Source organism: Lycorma delicatula, chromosome 3, assembly GCF_047948215.1.
Source record: "Lycorma delicatula isolate Av1 chromosome 3, ASM4794821v1, whole genome shotgun sequence".
NCBI classification, from domain to species: Eukaryota; Metazoa; Arthropoda; class Insecta; order Hemiptera; family Fulgoridae; genus Lycorma; species Lycorma delicatula.
Window position 1 is genome coordinate 79,993,861 of NC_134457.1, and position 15,901 is coordinate 80,009,761.

Genomic DNA, 15,901 nt, shown 5'->3' on the forward strand with positions numbered 1-15,901 from the left:
ATATTATATTTAAATAAAATGATAAATATTTTAAATTAAGTGGTGTGTGTAAGCCGTGCATTAGGAATAACTGTGTTCTCAGACTTTTATAGAAGAAACTCTGTTGGTGTCGAACAGGTTAACTAGTTATTCATATCTTAAAGGATTTTCGGTTTCGTAACTAATTACAATATTAGTAAGCACTTCAAAATAATTGGATTTCTACTTCATAACCAGTGTAGCAAAATTATAGGAAGAAATAATTATTTAACAAATCAATATTTTTAAATCGTAAAACAGATTATTTGGGCTTTCTCGCAGGATAAAGAAGAGAAAAACACAATCCGTTGTACAATTATATTTTATATTAAAGTTTTTTTTTTTATTTAAAAATAAATTTATCTTTAGATTATTTCACATCAAATATAAAATATTAAAAAAAATACTTATATACCCAATGTATTTTGGATAAATCATACGGGATTAATACATCATTTGAGTGTAATGTAAGTTTGAATAAATTAGACGTTCCCCGTACTAATAAGTGAAGGATTTATATTTATTACGTTATAATAAAATCTCTTATAATTTATCTTGTAATTCTTCTTCCCCTTTTTTATAAAGTATAAATGAATGACAATCTTATAAAATAAATAAAAAATAATTAATTATAAATATTTTTTCAATATATTTTCTTTTCATATAATATTAAGTCCTTTTTATTAAAAAAAAAAATTGGTTCTTACTGGTCCAAATAATAATACTAATAAATATATAAGGTACAGTTATTATAATTAGTGTTTATATATAAGTAAACTTAAACCTTATGAAAAAAATTATTATCGGTTAAATATTTTTATTTTTTATTATAATATACTGATCCATTATTTATTTATTGTAAAAAATTTAAAAATAAGTTTTGCATTAAACCGGTTGATTATTATTCTTTTTTTTTTATAAAACAAATTTAATTGAATTTAAATGGGTTTTGTGTTCATTTATAATTATAATTGTTATTTATTTAAATTAAAAGAAAACTTATATATTTAACAAGTAATTATATTTGAAATATCTTTTTCTATCAACTACTCGTACTTCGTCTTATCAAGGTTTATTTTAATTATTAAAAAAATTAACATTACTATTATTATTATATTCTAATAATACATTTTAAAAAAATTATATACATAATAATAATTAGGTTTGTGATAAAGCGGTTTTTAAAAGTATGATAAAAACAATTGTAGTAAATTAGATAATAATAAATTCTTTATTTTATTTTTAATCCTGAAATTCATTAGATAAAGTTATCTTATTTTACAAATATAAGAATCTACTCGTATTTTACAGTAGGTTACATATTTTAGACAATTATAGCATGTATAATTTCATATTGGTTTACAGTTATTTTATATTTTTAAATAATGAATTATTATTGGTTTCCAAATAAATATATATTAATAAATATATCACTTTATAAATAGAAAATAATTTTGTGTTTTTAGTAATATTTATGTATTTTTCTAATTATCCAGAAATACTTTATATTTAAGAAATATTTATTAGATTTTTTAAATACATTTAATCATTAACCATATAATCAGTCGGCCAGTTATTTTTCATGTTACACAGCATAATACTTCTACTAACAAACGACTTCATTATGTGTTAGCTTTTATTTTGAAATAAATTATAAAAACAAAAAAAAATGAAGTATATAACACTAAATATTAATAAAACCACTGAACTGTGCCTTTCAGATAGATATAACTTTGCTAATCGCACCGGTAGAACTCCATAAATGAAATATTTCTTTTGCCCATAATTTATAAATCTCTGGATATTTCCTTAATGGAAAGTTATCATTGAACAACTAAGTTGATTTCATTTGCGAAAAAAAGAAAAACCGTATTGTTTTGTTTTTTTTTATTTTAAGCATCCTAATAAAATGCTAATCCGTTCATTATTGTTACATGTAATAAACGCTATTATGTTTAATAACATTATTATGAATTATTTATGCATTATTATACAAGCATAATGATGCTCACATTTATTCCCCTCCGAATATATCACTTCTTGAAAATTTATTTTTTTAAATTTTTTGTTGGTATATCTTTTATAATTTGTTGGAGATATAGTTCGTTGAAGATTAATTATTTTTTTTATGAAAATTTATTTTTTTACTGGGTTTTAATTATTTTATTTTTAATAATGATTAAATTAGTAGATAAATTTTTACCTCAAGAAAAGTCAGAACGAATATTCAAAATACAAAAATGATTTGTCTGATCATTTTTTAACGCCTGTAAATATGAATTATACAAACCGATAATAAATAAATTAAAAATGTTAGCTCATCCATATGTTTATACTCATGAAGGTCCAACCTTTACTAAAAATACTTATTATTTATTCCTAAAAAATATCAGTATTCACCTCTTACAGATCGGATAATAAAACTGTTTTCACGTTACTAAACACGATATTTCGGCTTACGAAAAAAATTATATTTTCATTGCCCTTTTTTTTAATAAATTACCACTAGTCTAAAAGATCTAACCAATTTATTTAAAAGGACTAAAAGATTCTCTTTAAAAAAACAATATTGTTCTATATTGTTTTTAATCTATATTCTATTTCAAATTTACTTCTTAAACTTCGATTTAAATATGTACTCAAAATATTCAAGCGATTAACGTCTTGAAAATGTTTATTTAATTTATTTTTTACCGTTTTTATTGATTTACTTTCTTTCACCCATTAATAATGTTCTGTAAAACTATTTTCTTTTTCACTTATTAATTCTGTATTTTTTAACGCTGTCTGATGCTCAATTCCTTTGGAATCCTTCCAGGAAAATTTATTTTTCCTGTATCCATGAGTACATGTTCATCTTTATATTATATAATTAAATCTGCATAAAAATAAATCGCGTAAAAATATATGAAAAATATTATAAATCTTATTTTTCAGATAATTTACTGTTTTATTTAAATTTGTAATACATTATTAAAAAATAATTAGCAGAAAAAATGTATTACCTTTCATTCAGCGTTTTAGCAAATAAAAAATTAAAGGTAATCCTTTTTCTACTTTTACAATATCTAAGATAAAAATTATACAACCGGGTTAGTTTAATTTTACAATTTTAGAAATTGGATTTTTATCTAAAGATTCAGAAATATAATAATATAGAGTTAGAAAAACTTAGAGATCAGTAACAATTTTAGTAATGATTTTTTTTGGGTTAAATTTCAATAAAAGGTCATAAATATATGATAAAGATTAAGTTTTCAATGGAACTAAATCGACGGAAGTTCAAAGCTTTTTCATCGATATAAAATTAACTTTCATACTTGTAAACTCGGGTTTTCAACGCTTTAATATACAAGCTACTAAAAATTTAACCGTTTATTATATAAATATATCATCAGCGTAAATAACTGTAACAAAACTATACTATGTACAAGAAAAACAGCATGCAGAAATATTTATACTTATATTGTTAAAAGATGAGTAATGAAAATAAGGTTTATTAATATTATGAGAAATCTTTTAATTAATTTTGGCGGGAACGTAATAATAATATTAAAAAAATTAATATAAAATTTTGTGAATAATAAAAATTAAAGAATATTTAAACCGTTAATGTAATGGTAAAAAAATAAAAATTTATTTAGTTTTATTTTTATTTTTTTTACTGTTATATAATAAAGAAAATTGTATGAGCTATTCAAAAATATTAAAGAATTATCTAATCTATGTATTAATTGGAACAAGTTTCCTAGCCATTTGTTTGTTACTGAAAACAAATTATCTTTTTTTTATGAATTTACATGAAAGTTATTAAAGATATACGCATAATTATTTTAATACAATGTATAAATGTAATTCATCTAATCACTTTTACGTTTTAACTTTGGCATAGATTCTTTACTGTATTAAACATATTAAATCCGCTTTTAAATTTAGCGATGCTTTCACAATTTCGCTTGTTAACGTGCATTTTTCCTAATTTAAAAATTTTACAACTAATATCATTATTACTAATCATGCCTGTTTATTAGTATCTGTATTTATCTATAAATAATAATATTACTATTATAATTATTTGATGTTAGAAAATGCATACCTGCAAAAGTGTTACAAAACTGTTAAAAACTTTATACGTTCACAAAATATCTTTATACTTTTAAATCACTTTAATTAGCTGATTGCAGAGTCATACGTAAAAATATGTTTAGAATATTTATTCGAAAAGTTAATATTCTTTAGTGAAAGCAGAGCCAAAGAAGGACAGAATACGTAGTTGAACCGAGCTTCCCTCAGTTTCTCTTAACTAACAGCTAGTAAAGAAGCAAGCAGGAGGGGATTTTAAAAGTACTGACTGTTTGCAAAGAGAGCCGTGTGGACAGGATCCCGTTAGCACTCGCTGTGTGTTTCCAATTCCAAGCACCACTAGATACTAGCACAAGCACACTATCAGACAGTGTAACACCATGTGTAGACTGGGTCGCCGCTCAGTCTACCGCCTCTATATACCCGATCGCTACCCCACTCCAGCCTTACGTCACCTGTTCGCGTCTTCGCTTTCCGACTTCTCGACTACCACCACCATACCTACAGTGGAGGAATCTTCCACAGGTGGGTGGGCTGGAACCTACTACAATCGTAAAATTGTTCTTCTGTTACGATCGCATTACTATATTTCTCGGAAGAAAAAATTCCGAACAAAAGTTACAATTTTATAGTAACGAAGATATCGTCTTTAAATCATTTATGACGCGAATCGTTCACGTTTTAATTCGATAAATATAAAGTTCCTATTAAATCGCTTTATGGAATCGCATGACCGTGTGGTAATTCCAGAAGTCTTCTTTTTTGTAACCGCGTCTGAACTCGGTTCTTATATAAACTAAACATTTTACTAAAATTTTCACCATATAAATGCGATTTTACTGTCTTTTAATTGGCTATTGTGTCGTATATTTAACCGTCATTTACGATTATATAATGATATACAAAAAAAAGATAACATTATTGAACTGTCGTAATCGTAAAAATACTCATCAATCCATTATATGTTATTTATTAACAGACATAGGACTAAAATTAAAAAAAAAGGTTTCGAAAAAATTTCAATAGTTAGACTTTTAATCGTCATACATCACTTATTTTCTATTATCATCATTTTTTTAATCTCTTTTTTGTTTAAATCAAATAATAAATATTATACACTACACTCAACGTTTTAATAATGTAGAATGATGGTAATACTGTGGGGAAGTTATAGCCTTCTTACTTTATTAAAATTATTCTATAATAAAGCTTCTAATATTCTACATTGTAACATCGGCTGTTGTTGCATCAGACTTCAGTTAGATGCAGGTAGAACTGTTGACTGCATTGCCGCCGTGTTACCTGCGCAAGCATGCCTAGAATTTTGATTTTTTCTCATTTATATTCAGTCCTTTGACCTGATCTACACCGCACATCGGTGTCGATAAATTAACTGCTCGGAAAGGATTTTTCTCATTAGGCTGATGTACAACCATGTAGAAATTAATTTATGTTTTATGATTGTTATTGATATTACAATTTTAAAATATTTCATAGTTTTTATTTTTTACTCTAAATCAAGAATTTAAAAAAATTTATTTTCAGTTTTCTAATATTAATATAATTTATTTAGATAATTAAACATTTATATAAATATCAAAACATAAAAATGTTTCAGTCATGAATTTTTCGTTAAAATTTAAATATATTGCTTATATTTCTTTCTGTACATAAACCGGGTGTTAAATTTATGTTCTGACGAGCCAATGTTAGATTTGTTTTAGAATTTTTTTAAATTTAAATATTTTGTGTATATTTTTTCTTGAGTGCACAACCTATTAATTTTAATTTACAATAATCATTTTATAATCTCAAAAAAACACTATATACTTTTGTATTTTTTCCCCTAAAAAAAAAACAAAAAAAAAATAGCCGTAATATATTTATAATAGATCTGTTAAGCAAAATATTTAATTTAAGATACCTAACAAATCATCAGAAAAATAAATATACAGATTAACCGATATAGACTAAATGAAATCATAAAAAAATTTAAATTGAAGAAGCTACCAATAAACAAGAAAAAAATTATATAGAATAAAAAATAAATAAAATGGTACAGAATCCGTAAAAAATAAATAAATAACCTTTCTAACAGAAAAACACATATTTGTATAAAAAAATAACGATTTGGAATCAATTTTTTTTTGTATCAAATTATATTAAGAATCGGTTTCATAGATTAGAAACCATAAGTAAATTTCATTACAATACTCAGGTTATAAAGTTTTCCTTAATTAAATACCATACATTTCTTTAATTAAATATTCCAGACATCAACAGTAAATCAAAGGTAGTATAAGCAGTGATAAAATCCAACCAGTAATGAACCACGTAAGTTTTAATAATGTCCAGTATGGCAAATAAAACCACTGCGAAAAAAGAAAAAAATATAGCAACATAGGAACAAATAACATTAGTAGATGATCATAAACATTAATGCAAATATTTTGACGTTGTACAACTTAAGAAGAGAAGCCTCGACCTGAGTTATTAGGTTCCTAGGTCCAATACATGTATCCTCTTTAATCGCCTTACATTTTTCCCATTGTCTAAGAGGTTAACAGCTAGATAGTTTACGTGGTCGTTTTGTACTTAGTTGCAAGTCGACCGACATCCTCTCGAACACACGGTAACCCTACGTACTAATGAATGTTGCGGTTCGCAAGAACCATAGCACCTGTGAAATGCATCTCTCAAATTCCAGGTACTTGCTAGCATTCCGCTGAATGCTAGCAATTCGCTGCTACGCCTAGGTAGCGAACTAGGCGTAGCAGCGAATTGCTGCCTAGACGAAATAAATTTTATTATGGCTGTCATATGTATTTTTAGTAGTTGACGGGGTGCGCCTACATATTTTAGCAAATATATTGACAAGTGAGCAGTTGGGACACGTAAGCCGATGGTGTATGACACCACGCTTAGTCCGCTCACGCTGCTAGGTAAGCTCTAGAAGCTATGTTAGGATACTGTTCGAAGCTCAGTAGCCGTTTGTGGTACAGACATTCGATCTTGTGCTTTAGGGCGACCGAATGTGGTGGTGGTGGTGGGAGAAATACCAAGCAAGCAAACAGATAAAAACAAAATAAAAGAAGGGAATATTTAATATAAAAATTATTTTTAAAAAATGAACACAAGGGGAAGGAAGAGTTATCAGAAAAAAATTAATAAATAAAACTTACAATACAAAACCCTATAGGGCTTTTAAAAAATCTTATATTTCCCAAAATAATGGTTTTGGTGGTATAATAATAACTAAAACTATTTATGATTAATCTTTTACTACATTATAATAAATGAAAAATATTACCAAGTTGATTTGAATCCTAATACAAAATTAAAATTTTGTCAACCAATTGTATTTTGATATAAAGGTTGGATTAAATTAATTATAATTAATATAATTTTCCTTTTTTTTTTTTTTGTCTTCAGTCATTTGACTGGTTTGATGCAGCTCTCCAAGATTCCCTATCTAGTGCTAGTCGTTTCATTTCAGTATACCCTCTACATCCTACATCCCCAACAATTTGTTTTACATACTCCAAACATGGCCTGCCTACACAATTTTTCCCTTCTACCTGTCCTTCCAATATTAAAGCGACTATTCCAGGATGCCTTAGTATGTGGCCTATAAGTCTGTCTCTTCTTTTAACTATATTTTTCCAAATGCTTCTTTCTTCATCTCTTTGCCGCAATACGTCTTCATTTGCATATCCACCCATCTGATTTTTAACATTCTCCTATAGCACCACATTTCAAAAGCTTCTAATCTTTTCTTCTCAGATACTCCGATTGTCCAAGTTTCACTTCCATATAAAGCGACACTCCAAACATACACTTTCAAAAATCTTTTCCTGAGATTTAAATTAATTTTTGATGTAAACAAATTATATTTCTTACTGAAGGCTCGTTTAGCTTGTGCTATTCGGCATTTTATATCGCTCCTGCTTCGTCCATCTTTAGTAATTTTACTTCCCAAATAACAAAATTCTTCTACCTCCATAATCTTTTCTCCTCCTATTTTCACATTCAGTGGTCCATCTTTGTTATTTCTACTACATTTCATTACTTTTGTTTTGTTCTTGTTTATTTTCATGCGATAGTTCTTGCGTAGGACTTCATCTATGCCGTTCATTGTTTCTTCTAAATCCTTTTTACTCTCGGCTAGAATTACTATATCATCAGCAAATCGTAGCATCTTTATCTTTTCACCTTGTACTGTTACTCCGAATGTAAATTGTTCTTTAACATCATTAACTGCTAGTTCCATGTAAAGATTAAAAAGTAACGGAGATAGGTAACATCCTTGTCGGACTCCCTTTCTTATTAGGGCTTCTTTCTTATGTTCTTCAATTGTTATTGTAGCTGTTTGGTTCCTGTACATGTTAGCAATTGTTCTTCTATCTCTGTATTTGAACCCTAATTTTTTTAAAATGCTGAACATTTTATTCCAATCTACGTTATCGAAAGCCTTTTCTAGGTCTATAAACGCCAAGTATGTCGGTTTGTTTTTCTTTAATCTTCCTTTTACTATTAATCTGAGGCCTAAAATTGGTTCCCTTGTCCCTATACTTTTCCTGAAACAAAATTGGTCTTCTCCTAACACTTCTTCCACTCTCCTCTCAATTCTTCTGTATAAAATTCTAGTTAAGATTTTTGATGCATGACTAGTTAAACTAATTGTTCTATATTCTTCACATTTATCTGCTCCTGCTTTCTTTGGTATCATAACTATAACACTTTTTTTGAAGTCTGACGGAAATTCCCCTTTTTCATAAATATTACACACCAGTTTGTATAATCTATCAATCGCTTCCTCACCTGCACTGCGCAGTAATTCTACAGGTATTCCGTCTATTCCAGGAGCCTTTCTGCCATTTAAATCTTTTAATGCTCTCTTAAATTCAGATCTCAGTATTGTTTCTCCTATTTCATCCTCCTCAACTTCCTCTTCTTCCTCTATAACACCATTTTCTAATTCATTTCCTCCGTATAACTCTTCAATATATTCCACCCATCTATCGACTTTACCTTTCGTATTATATATTGGTGTACCATCTTTGTTTAACACATTATTAGATTTTAATTTATGTACCCCAAAATTTTCCTTAACTTTCCTGTATGCTCCGTCTATTTTACCAATGTTCATTTCTCTTTCCACTTCTGAACAATTTTCTTTAATCCACTCTTGTTTCATCAGTTTGCACTTCCTGTTTATAGCATTTCTTAATTTCCGATAGTTCCTTTTACTTTCTTCATCACTAGCATTCTTATATTTTCTACGTTCATCCATCAGCTGCAATATATCGTCTGAAACCCAAGATTTTCTACCGGTTCTCTTTATTCCATCTAAGTTTGCTTCTGCTGATTTAAGAATTTCCTTTTTAACATTCTCCCATTCTTCTTCTACATTTTCTACCTTATCTTTTTTACTCAGACCTCTTGCGATGTCCTCCTCAAAAATCTTCTTTACCTCCTCTTCCTCAAGCTTCTCTAAATTCCACCGATTCATCTGACACCTTTTCTTCAGGTTTTTAAACCCCAATCTACATTTCATTATCACCAAATTATGGTCGCTATCAATGTCTGCTCCAGGGTAAGTTTTGCAGTCAACGAGTTGATTTCTAAATCTTTGCTTAACCATGATATAATCTATCTGATACCTTGCAGTATCGCCTGGCTTTTTCCAAGTGTATATTCTTCTATTATGATTTTTAAATTGGGTGTTGGCAATTACTAAATTATACTTCGTGCAAAACTCTATAAGTCGGTCCCCTCTTTCATTCCTTTTGCCTAGCCCGTATTCACCCACTATATTTCCTTCCTTGCTTTTTCCAATGCTTGCATTCCAATCTCCAACTATTATTAAATTTTCATCTCCTTTTACGTGTTTAATTGCTTCATCAATCTCTTCGTATACACACTCTACCTCATCATCATTATGGGCGCTTGTAGGCATATAAACGTTAACAATCGTTGTCGGTTTAGGTTTTGATTTTATCCTTATTACAATGATTCTATCGCTATGCGTTTTGAAATACTCCACTCTCCTCCCTATCTTCTTGTTCATCATGAAACCTACTCCTGCCTGCCCATTCTTTGACGCTGAGTTAATTACTCTAAAATCACCTGACCAAAAGTCGCCTTCCTCTTCCCACCGAACCTCACTAATTCCTACTATATCCACATTCACCCTATCCATTTCCCTTTTTAAATTTTCTAGCCTACCAACCTTTTTTAAGCTTCTAACATTCCACGCTCCGACTCGTAGAATGTTATTTTTTAATTTTCTGGTGACCCCTTCCTTAGTAGTCCCCACCCGGAGATCCGAACGGGGGACTATTTTACCTCCGGAATATTTTACCAAGGAAGGCGCCTCCATTATTGCTATGTGAAAATGCAGAGAGCCACATTTTCTTGGAAAAAAAGCAGCTGTAGTTTTCCATTGCTTTCAGCTGCGCAGCACTCAGAGGACTGAGTGATGTTGATACGGCCGTTTAAGTCATTGTGACTCACGCCCCTAACAACTACTGAAAGAGCTGCTGCCCTCTTTCAGGAATCATTCCTTAGTCTGGCTCTCAACAGATACCTCTCCGATATGGTTGCACCTTCGGTCCAGCTACTCTGTATCCCTGAGCACTCAAGCCCCCTCACCAACGGCAAGGTCTCATGATTCATAGAGGAGGATAATTTTCCTATATGTATTAAAAAAATACAGAATTTAGAGTATAACATATTATTTAATAATTCAAACATGCTGGCTAAATTATAATATATTTTCTAAGCATATATGCTTATTTTACCTTATTATATGATAGAAAAAATTTTCTTTCTGTTTAGATATTTCTACTTTCCCGCCTAGACAGCGCTATAGCAGAGCTAAAGCTCTAGAAGGGAAAGTGTTGTAATCGGTTCAATTTGGGCATATGCGATTTTCACCGGATCTTGACACCTACGAAACCCAAAAAACCGGATAGAAATTTTCCGGATGTTAATGTTCGTATGTACGTGTGTTCGGTGTTGGCCTTTAAATCACCTTATATTTTCAGAACTACTGGACCGATTTTGACCAAACTTGGTCAGATTACTTCTATGTATTGGGCACTGAGACTATTAAATGTTCAACTTAAAAGATCAAAGGGGTGTGCCTGTAGAGCAAGGCCATCCTCAGTATCTCGAGATTTCAATAGTTGTAAACTGTTGAAAAAAATATTTTTTTTGCAAAATCGCACCCACCCCTAAAATACTCCTATGTTATGACATCACAGGTGAGCGGTAGAGTTAAATAAATGGATAATATTTAGTATAGAAATGTAACTCGGTCTGGCTGGGTCTCGAACTCGATCGCCCAGTCGACTCGATGCCTGGTGCGTTAAGCCTCGCGGCTACACCAATCTGTCGACCGTACAAGCGAAATTGTTTGGATGCTAGTTGTTAAATTACATTAGTTTAGGTTAGTGCCGACCGTCGCTGCTAGTACAACCACACCCGAGCGACTTAAATTCGGTTTGCGCGCGCGCTTTAGTTAGAATCATTGAATTAAATAAACGAAAAAATATTAAATTTAAATGGAATGATGAATATTTTAAATTAAGTTGTGTGTGAAAGCCGTGCATGAGACACAGCTCACGGGTTTTTTTAGATTGCTATGAAATTAAAATTATAACGTTCAAAAAAATTTATGGAAGACAAAGAATAAAAACAATAAATAGTGAAATTTATTAAAGATAAAACGAGGCGTTTAGTTTCTACTGTCATTTTCTTTTAATGGTTAAACGTTTGACAAATGCGGTATACCTAAAAAGAGAAATCAGTTACATAAGAAATGGATTTTTATAGATTTTTTTCTTAAAATTTCTCTACAACTACTTGAGCGAATAGTAGCGTTACCGATGATTAATAGTCAATAATCTCATATTAAAATTCTGCTGCACCCAAGTTCAGATTAATTAAACGTTATAAATAGTGCCAGGTTAACTAGTAATTGGATTAAAAATCCCTTTTTAACGGGGTTTTTCATGGAGTTTTATTAACGGAATCGTTTCAGGAATTAATCTATTGAAAGTGAATAAGATTTACTGCCTAAATGTTATTTGGAAGATATGATTTAAGGTACCATTATGGTCTTCATGATGCGTGATAACAAGTAAAATACTGTAGTCAACTGTACCTATATTTTTCAATTGAATCTGAATTTAAAAAAATGAAATTCCGTTTTGAATTATTTGTCTCTTCACTCGTGCAGAATATGCTGATATGATTTTCGTGTACGGCTTTTGCGATGGAAGTGCTTCAGCTGCGGTTGAAGAATACCGACTTGGTATCCTGGACTAGTAGTTCCAACCCGTTAAGTATTTAGTCGAATTTTTATTAATCTTCGTAGAATGATACATTTCCCAGCACTTATGTTTCATCTGACCGTCAACCAGATACGGTTGATAGTGTGTGGTACAAGAGAAAACATTCTTCAGGTGGTACGGCTTAGTCCTGCAACGAGCACTCGAAGAATTCCTACAAGAGATAGTATTCCATAAAATACAGCACGGATACCTTACGTGTTCACGGACTACGTCATTATCATGCTCAGAAAGTTCAACACTTCCAGCTCGGTGACCGTGCCAGATGACTCCAGTTTTTTCAACGGTTTAACAATAATTACCATTTAATTCCGTTCACAGTATTTTCGGACGGAGCAACTTTTACCCGTAACGGCATAAACAACACATTCGGTGGAATTTACATCTGCGATCTGAAGAAACTACATATGCCGTAGTTGAATAAAATTTCCAGCAAAGATTTTCGGTAAACGTTAGGTGCCATGTTCGACAACCGACTAATAGGTCCTTTCATATTAGAACAACGTATTACTAGGAGAAATTATCTGGAATTATTAAACAACGAATTTCTTTCAGCGCTTGAAATTTCTCATTGGTGAAACGAATTGAAATGTACTATCAACTTAATGGAGCACCAACATATTTCACGAATGAAGTAAGACAACTCTTAAATGAAAAATTTTCTGGTAAATGAATTGGACGTAGTGGGCCGGTAATATGGCCACCTAGATCACTGACCTTACTCCTTTAAATTACTGTTTACGGGGATGAATGAAATGCGAGGTATACGAGCAAAATATATAAGCAAAAAGTAGACACATATGATTAACTGATCGCTCGCATTTTCAGTACTGCTGCTCTCATCAAGGAAAGCGAAGATATCATTAGGTTGGCGACAGAAGATCTAACGAAACGAGTAATTGATGACAGCGATGTAATTTTCGAAATTTATTTAAATTAATACAGTATAAACCACAGTAAGTATTTTCTTTTTCAAGTAAATTAAAAGTATTTCAATTTTTCAAAGGTTTAAATTTATTGTACTAAAAACGGCTGTTTTTAATTTTTACAAATTCATAACATTTTTCAATTAAGTTTTGTTTTTAATAATAAAAGTTAGATTTTCTGTTTTGTTTTTGATAGATTTTATTTGATTAATTTTCTCAGAATTAGATTCTCTACAAGTTTTGATAATAAAATTTACTAATTTATTAATCATTTAACAAAGATTTTGTACTTCAAACATAAAAAACGTGTTTTTCGTCTGAAAAAGTTTCTGACGTTGAAAAATTTTTTTTTGGTTGATTTTGGTTCCAAACAGAAATCAGCTAAATAGAAATCAAATTTTTTACACTTTGTTAGTACACATATACTTTTTGATGATGAGTTATTTTTAAAACTGTAAATAAAGTGTGAAAATTTTATTTATTGCTTTAAGAAAATTTTAAAACAATTTTTTATCAAGACTTGGTAATTAACTACAACTGCTCTTTATAAACCAAGATCATGTTGTATTTTAAAGGTTTCACTTTTTTCTGTAGTGATATTTTGAATTCGTAATGAAGTCAATAGCTATGACTTCATTATCATTCAAAGGGTTTCCACAAATAAAATTTAGAAGGTAGTAGAATTTTCGTTTAGTTTTTTTCACTTGCCAAAAAATTTGGCATATCCGTTTCGGAACAAAAGAGAAGAAAAAATAATTTTCTTTTCTGTAGAAGAAAAAAAAGATAAATTTAATATAAAATTGGTATTCATTAAATAAAAAAATATTTTTCATAGAAAAGTGAGAAATTATCTAATTTTTGGTACCAAATCCTATTAATGAATCTATATAGCTGAAGATATTTTTGTTTATAAATTTTTAAGAATGATTTTTCAAAGATTCTATATTTTTCAAAAAGAAATTCTTGCAAATTCTCCTTGTACGAGTGTGTTCGCTTGTATACTTATGTCTGGAAGTTTTTTATCCGTATCGTTTGAAAGTCAGAATAAACTTAGTAAAATATTTCAAAGTATATAAACTAAACAGAATAAAAACTGAACTGAATTTTTTAAAATTATATTTTGATTACAGTTATATTTTTTATTCAGTTACATAAAATTATTGGAAAAAACAAGAAAGCACTCAGAAAACTGTAAATTATCTGCTGGGACAAACTGAGTTGAAAAGTTTTAGTTTCTTTGTATATAAATTATTTTTATGCTAATTTTACTCATTTGACCGAAATTGCACCTAATTTTAGATTTTAAGTAAAGATTTCTTAAACTGTTTTTGAAGGTTATCCTGTTTAACTAATTTAATTTATTTTAATTGTTTAACATAGTTTTATTTTCTATTAACATATAATTACCATACTTATATATATATATATTTATTGTATATAATTGTATATTTATTGTATATATATATATATATATATATATATATATATATATACAATAAAAATAAAAGTACTTTTATTTAAATTTATTTAATAATTTAAAATTTTTTTAAATTAAATAACCAATTGTAAATTATTTATTTAATGAATTCATTCAAATTGTGTACCCGTATGCACAGCTTTTTTTATATGTATAAGAACTTTTCTAATCATCCTATAGAAATTAAATAAAATGTAAAAAATTATTGAAAGTTTTTCAGATAAATAAGGTCATGTTGTGCACAATTGACATGAATAAATTAAATAAATAATTTACGTTTTAAAAAATAATAATATTACGTAATATAATAAATTATGATGATAGTGGTTTATTTTTTTTAATATAAATTCTTTTTGTTTGTTTAAGAAGGTAACGCATTTATAAAATTATTAGTATTAGTTGTACCAAAGCCCTCTTCCCAAATTAATTCAATGACGGCACGTTTTTCATCGTAATAAAAGTTATACTATTTCTTTGTTGTATTTGATTTTCATTTAACCATGACTGTTGGCAGAGATTTACTTTCCTTTTTGTTTGGTTTAGAAAAAAATTGAAGTACCGTAATTTTCTATTGTTACCTGTCGTTTATAACGTATCAAATATTATAAAATCATTATTTTCCTATTAATCTATTTTAAATTATCTTTTACCAGCCTGTATACATAAAATTAATTTAAATTGAATTTGAACTATTTTTATAACGCTCAGTTTTATTTTAAGATTAATTTTTATAGTGTACGTTTACTAGTATTTTTTCTTGAATTAATTTTTCTGTTATTGTTTATAAAATTGGTGTAATTAAAATAAGACTAATTTAATTTAATTTAAATTTAATTTAATTTAATTTTGTATTTAAAGATAAACGAGTTTACGTTTCTAACACTCTGCCTTGCTATATTTCAAATTTAATCAAGGCAATTCAAGATATAATTTCTGTTCTTATTTTTTGGCATATTTATAAGTGGAGGTAATTCATCATTTTAAGACTGTTTTATCAAATTAAATTTTTTATTAAAAAAAAATACAGTTCGTTTTTCCTA

At 28.7% G+C, this 15,901-nt stretch overlaps 1 protein-coding gene across 4 annotated transcripts in view; it reads right to left on the reverse strand.

The window, feature by feature from the left end:
- ITP (ion transport peptide) overlaps positions 1-15,901 on the reverse strand; it is a 323,605-nt gene that overhangs the window by 59,840 nt on the left and 247,864 nt on the right. The window contains exon 1 of one of the 4 annotated variants that reach the window (XM_075360045.1): positions 4,115-4,643. The exons of 2 other annotated variants lie outside the window; for them this stretch is intronic. The gene's annotated coding sequence lies outside the window, so the exon portion shown is untranslated. Of the gene's footprint in view, positions 1-4,114; positions 4,644-15,901 lie in introns of those variants that run through there. One more of the 4 variants, XM_075360044.1, reaches the window with a different exon arrangement.